This window comes from Bactrocera neohumeralis, unplaced genomic scaffold (genome assembly GCF_024586455.1).
Source record: "Bactrocera neohumeralis isolate Rockhampton unplaced genomic scaffold, APGP_CSIRO_Bneo_wtdbg2-racon-allhic-juicebox.fasta_v2 ctg5588, whole genome shotgun sequence".
In the NCBI taxonomy this organism is placed as follows: domain Eukaryota; kingdom Metazoa; phylum Arthropoda; class Insecta; order Diptera; family Tephritidae; genus Bactrocera; species Bactrocera neohumeralis.
In genome coordinates this window covers 1-6520 of record NW_026092512.1, presented here as the reverse complement: position 1 = coordinate 6520, position 6520 = coordinate 1, and the positions used below count along the sequence as shown (strand labels likewise).

Below are 6520 nucleotides of genomic sequence, written 5' to 3'. Positions count from 1 at the left end.
GTATAATTTTTGGAAAGTTATTTTTTCTTCATTCAATATTATATCTATGTGTGTGTTTGTAGGCTTGCGCGTACAGGTAATAATTGTATACTTGCCAACTACTATCCGAAATCAGCTGCCACATAGCTGATATAACAACAACAAAAATAAACACACAAAAGCTAAAAAGTAACAAAACTAGAGGCTTGCATACTTACATAAATACATACCTACTTATACTTATAGGTACATATGTATATAGGTTTTTTTTTTTTTTTTTTTTTTTAAGTAGGAGGAAGCATCGAAAGCCGACGTGCGGGACTTTAACCCGCTAAACCTAACCTACTCCCAACTCGAGACTCTCCCACGGAACCACCAGATAAGGTATTACTTCATGGGAGTGACAAGACATTTTACGTCTCCTCTATAGCACGGACGGACTGGCGCCTATTCTGCTGTACCTGTCTTAATATTGTCGTGATGGAAGCTGCCGCTTCGCGAACAGCTTTCCACTTCTCAGAGGACTGACACATAAGTGCAGTCAAACTTTCCACCATTAAACTACCACCTAGTGCTGTTTCTAACTTTTCCCTTGTTTTTTGAAACCGAGGACAATAGAAAAACACGTGTTCAGAGTCTTCTGGAATTCTTAGCACCCCATCATATACTAGATTCCATAAGCAAGGGCCTTCCTTGTGGTGCTCCACAAATAGGGTAATTGGTATCGTAAAACACTTCTATTTTCAAAATAACTCATAACGATATTTATGTTGTGGGGCGCGTATTTCATTTAAGGCTGCAAATATGTACCATTTAGCAGAGTTGAATGCATTCTTCACATCCAGGGTTATCAGCGCACAATATTCTTTTGTACCACCTTTCCATCTTTTGCCGCTTACTGCACTTTTCGCAGTGTCGACAACTTCTTTTAGTGCATCGATAGTGGACCTCTGTTTCCTGAAGCCGTATTGTCTTTCTGATAGTCCGCCGGCTTCCTGGATTGTGTCGAGCATACACAGAGGTCGATACGAAGAGGGTTCATCTGGTGGTTTTTTTGGTTTTGGGATTAAAACCAGGCGCTGGACTTTCCAGGGATCAGGGAAGATTCCTTCTTTTATACATGCGTTGTACATTTTTGCGAAAGGAGCAGGCTTTGAAATTATGGCTACCTTTAGAGCTCTGTTTGGTATGCCGTCGATACCAGGCGCTTTGTTGTTATTGATTTTTTTTGCTATGGCCAATAATTCTTCTTCTGTAACCAGTAGAGGTGATTCAGGAGCTTCGTTTGTGCTGGTAACATCAATTGCACTTTATTTTGTTGGTATTGTGTTCACACACACATAATATCTTTTGTGCTCTCTGGTCAATGTTGCACATGGGTATAATGTTATATATAATAATAGATATGTATGTTATTCAATAATATCGACCTTAAAGAGTGTCGGAATGCACACGCATACATTGTACTGCGAAATAATTCTGTTACTTAATGTTTGTTTGCTAGAAAAACCAATGTTTAACCAATTCGATTTCATATTTGCAGTATGATATGTCCGTTGCTCAAAAATATGATAATCTTGCGTCATTACGCAGATCTTTCATAGTGCGATTCAGAGCTTCTAACGCGCGTTTATGCGACATTGTGCATTCGTCCCAGATAATGATTTTGCTTGTTATTAAAACTTTGGCCATTGCTGAATGTTTCGCTATGTTACATGTTGGTTCTTCAACCGCTTGCAGGTTTAATGGCAATTTTAATGCAGAATGCGCGCTTCGGCAACCTTCCAACATCGTTACCGCTATTCCAGAAAAAGCAACTGCTACAGCAATTTCTGATCTTGCACGAACTGCAGCCAAAATCAATGATATGAGGAATGTCTTTCCAGTTCCACCAGGCGAATCAAGGAAAATCAAGCCGACATTTCCATCATCAATAATATTATATACATATACAACATACATCACCTAATATACAAAAAAACGTATTATCAAAAATAAATGGTAAGCGCTGACAGATATAATAACCAAAATTTAACCATTTTATAACGAAACTCAAATATTGTTTCAATATCAGTGCAAGATAACCAAAAAATATAACCACTTTATAACGAAACTCAATATATTTTTTTTATTTTAACGCAGAAAGGAGTACTATGCGAAAGGGCTTTAGTCACCCCGGGTATTCGCTCGACCAGGGTTATTTTTTTAAAGCGCGGCCGAAGGCCGCCAACGCAGAAACGAGTACTATCACACATATTACACATATGTATATGTACATATGTAGGTAGAATTTTTTTATAGTTAATATAGAAAAAAGAATTACGCGAAAAAGCAAACAAAGAAAAATTTTTAAAAATCCTACATATTTGCTATTTAAGATGTGGCAAGGCTTGTTTTCCTCATAATTGTAAACAATCTAACCTTTTCAACGATGAGTGCACTAAGTGATTTTTATACTCTCGCAACAAAGTTGCTAAGGAGAGTATTATAGTTTTGTTCACATAACGGTTGTTTGTAAGTCCTAAAACTAAAAGAGTCAGATATAGGGTTATATATACCAAAGTGATCAGGGTGACGAGTAGAGTTGAAATCCGGATGTCTGTCTGTCCGTCCTTCCGTCCGTCCGTGCAAGCTGTAACTTGAGTAAAAATTGAGATATCATGATGAAACTTGAAACGTATTTCTTGGCTCCATAAGAAGGTTAAGTTCGAAGATGGGCAAAATCGGCCCACTGCCACGCCCACAAAATGGCGGAAACCAAAAACCTATAAAGTGTCATAACTAAGCCATAAATAAAGATATTAAAGTGAAATTTGGCACAAAGGCTCGTATTAGGGAGGGGCATATTTGGACGTAATCTTTTTGGAAAAGTGGGCGTGGCCCCGCCCCCTACAAAGTTTTTTGTACATATCTCGGAAACTCTATAGCTATGTCAACCAAACTCTACAGAGTCGTTTCCTCCAGGCATTTCCATATACAGTTCAAAAATGGAAGAAATCGGATAATAACCACGCCCACCACCCATACAAAGGTTATGTTGAAAATCACTAAAAGTGCGTTAACCGACTAACGAAAAACGTCAGAAACACTAAATTTTACGGAAGAAATTGCAGAAGGAAGCTGCACCCAGGCTTTTTTTAAAAATTGAAAATAGGCGTGGCCTCGCCTACTTATGGACCAAAAACCATATCTCAGGAACTACTCTACCGATTTCAATGAAATTCGGTATGTAATATTTTCTTAACACCCTGATGACATGTACGAAATATGGGTGAAATCGGTTCACAACCACGCCTTCTTCCAATATAACGCTATTTTGAATTCCATCTGATACCTTCTCTGTATAATACGAGTATATACATTAGGAACCAATGATGATAGCTTAACTTTACACAAATACGGTATTTGAAAAATATCTAAATGACATATAATGAAATCTCTATTATCACTTTATCATGCGAGAGTATAAAATGTTCGGTGACACCCGACTTGTTAAATTAATAAATTTAGGTAAAATATTCCAAAATCAAAGTGAAATGTGAACTTATTTCAATGTTTAGAGTGTATATTTAAATATACAGAGTGAAAAACGTGAAAAAATTTAGTGAAACATAGAGAAATACCATGTGTTATTAGTGCAAATTTTTGAACTTTTAATCGTGAATATTTTAAAAAATAAAAGTTATTTTTATATTATTTTTGGCTATTTCTTCTCTGGAGAAGCTCCCCTATCCGCACATACCCCATTTATACGGAAATTCAGTTTTTTTACCCCTCCGCCAAAGTAATCGGAATCGTGCCTAAAGCATAAACATAAATTGCCAGTTATTAAACGAAACGTTTCTGAAACTTATCTGAAACAGTTAGTTGGTAAAATTATGATTTTAAACTGTCTACAGATTGAATTATATTTTCTCATACTAAATACAATATATTGCAGAAACGCAGGAAAAAACAGTTGCTGTGAAAGTATACACATCAGTTAAGTGATCTTCTGCAGTTTAAAGGTTTATGTTTGAGCCTTGAGGAAATTAAATAGGGTAGGAGAATATTCATATGTATACTGAATTCAATTAAGTGAAAAATGCACACCGAAGTTACTCTCCGTTATTGAAAAACAATTAAGCCGTTTAAAATAAAGAATAATAATATACGGTACCCAGTTGTACAAAATTCGAATAATATTATATTAATTAAAGAAAGGCACTTTCTGAAACAGAGTATAAATTTTAAAGAGTTTCCAGAAACTCGACAAGTATCGAAAACGTCTAAAATAAAATATTATACGTTCTTTGCAAAATATTCAAGTGGATAATTCAAGTGGAGCTCTTCTTAACAGCAAGGCACAATGTACAATTTACTATTAACACAATTCTTTGAACTGATTCCGGATAATGTATTAAAAACTCTTTACAGAGCTACAGTTTGTCAAGAAACTCTTTACACACTGAAAATTTGTAGCATTTTTTTACTTTGCATACAAAAACAAACACCTTCTGTTAAATTTTATCTAATTTTTTTAATGCAGAACTTTTGAATAGTATGTGCTTAGTTAATAAGTGCAAAAACAAAAACAAAATATTGCAAGGTTAAAGATTAATTCAACAAAATAGTAGTTTACACATTTTTGACACTGTCAAGAAACTCTTTACACAAAGTGCTTTTGCTACGGTTTAACAAACATATTTAATAACTTATACTATCTTAATCTTATTTTAATATTTGGTATGTCCCCCCTTAGCATTAACTACGTGCTGGAGGCGTTTTTTCATGGAATTAACTAGCTTTTGGACGTCATATTCTGAGGGTATCTTTTGCCACTCTTCAATCACTGCCGTTTTCAGCTCTGTTCGATTTTTGGGCTGCCTTTTTGCCACTTTTTTGTTTTTTTCAAGTGTGTCCATTAATTTTCAATTGGGTTAAGGTCCGGGCTCTGGGGAGGTGTGTCAATCACCTTTTGGCAGTTATAAAGGAGCCATGTCCGCACATTAAGCTCTTTATGCTTGTGGTCAAAATTTAAATTTAGGCTTATTGTCGGCAATAAACCCAAATTTTTCGGCACTCTGCTTCAAATGGGTCTTAAGAATTGAGAGGTACTGCTCAGCATTCATAGTATTTTCTATAAATGCCAGCTCTCCGACCCCTTTGCTGCTGATGCATCCCCAAATCATAACCGACAATTTTCCAAATTTAACAGGCGGAATGATATTGCGCTGTTCCAACGCTGTTAATGCCTTGCGCCACACTCTGGTTGGTCCATCATTATAATACAGCATGATTTTAGTTTCGTCACAGAAAATGACATCATCCCAATAACCTGCCGGCGTGCTGACCATGTTAACAGCAAAAGTATAACGTTTTTCAACATTTATCTGGGAAAGCAGCGGTTTCTTTTGAGCAACTCTTGAAGTGTACTTATGCCGCAGAATTGCTTGGCGTACTGTTTCGTGTGAAACGACTGTGCCACACTCTTCTTCCAGCTCTTTGGCAAGGGTTCTAGTAGAAATTCGGGGATTTCGGTCGATCTTACGCAGGACTAGGCGGTTATCCCGTTCGCAAATCTTTTTCTTACGGCCACCTCCACCTTTTGCTTCAAGTACGCCTTCATTTTCCGCGCGACTTAAAACATTATAAATTGTTTTTCTGGAGACACAAAACATTTTTGATAATTTTGCCGCAGATTTTCCCAGTTGGTGATTGTAATAAATCAATTGGATTACATCGAAGGTCAATCTTTTTCCAGGCATTTTAAAAATTTCAAAAAGTCGCTTTATGACACGCGTTCATCAATATTTCACAATTAAATGAGAAAGAATTCAAAAAAGCGATGATTGCAAAATCATAGATAGCGGTAAAAGTACCGTTTTTCTTCAAGAAAAACGAAACTGAAACAAAAAACAAAATGTGTAAAGAGTTTCTTGACAGTGTCCAAAATGAGTAAACTACTTTTTTGTTGAATTTATATTTAACCTTGCAATATTTTGTTTTTGTTTTTGCACTTATTAACTAAGCACATACTATTCAACAGTCCTACATTAAAAAAAATTAGATGAAATTTAACAGAAGGTGTTTGTTTTTGTATGCAAAGTAAAAAAAATGCTGTAAATTTTCAGTGTGTAAAGAGTTTCTTGACAAACGTATGTATAACATACAATAACAGTAGAAAGGGTGGTCACTCAGCCATAACTTGAACTCTGCAAATAGCGCAAGTGTCGCACTCAACATCCCAGCTCCACATAGCCACAGCATTCCACTTCTTCAACGTAAACATTTTATCCGGTTACCTCCGTCATTATCGTTGAATTGTTTGTCCATGGAACTTTCAATATCCTCACCATCAGCCATTGCTTACAAAACTTCCTTGAACCGCCAGTAATAAAGTTTATTGCAATGTTAAAAATCCAATTCCGAGAAGAGGGTGATGCTGACACAATAGAAAACAAAACACAGGGTTCACTAGCGTTAAATATTTCGTTGAAATGGTGTGCGTCTAAGATATATTCGCAAAATTTTTGTCACATTACCCAGCAGTAGCAGCTAT

The 6520-nt window shown here is 36.0% G+C and overlaps 1 long non-coding RNA gene across 1 annotated transcript; it reads right to left on the bottom strand.

Moving 5' to 3' along the window:
* Positions 1 to 3599: 3599 nt before the first annotated feature.
* LOC126767341 (uncharacterized) lies at positions 3600 to 6468 on the bottom strand. Its single transcript, XR_007669073.1, has 2 exons — positions 6117 to 6468; positions 3600 to 4387 (listed from the first exon to the last, which is right to left on the bottom strand). It is a non-coding gene; the product is annotated as an uncharacterized LOC126767341 (long non-coding RNA).
* Positions 6469 to 6520: the final 52 nt, after the last annotated feature.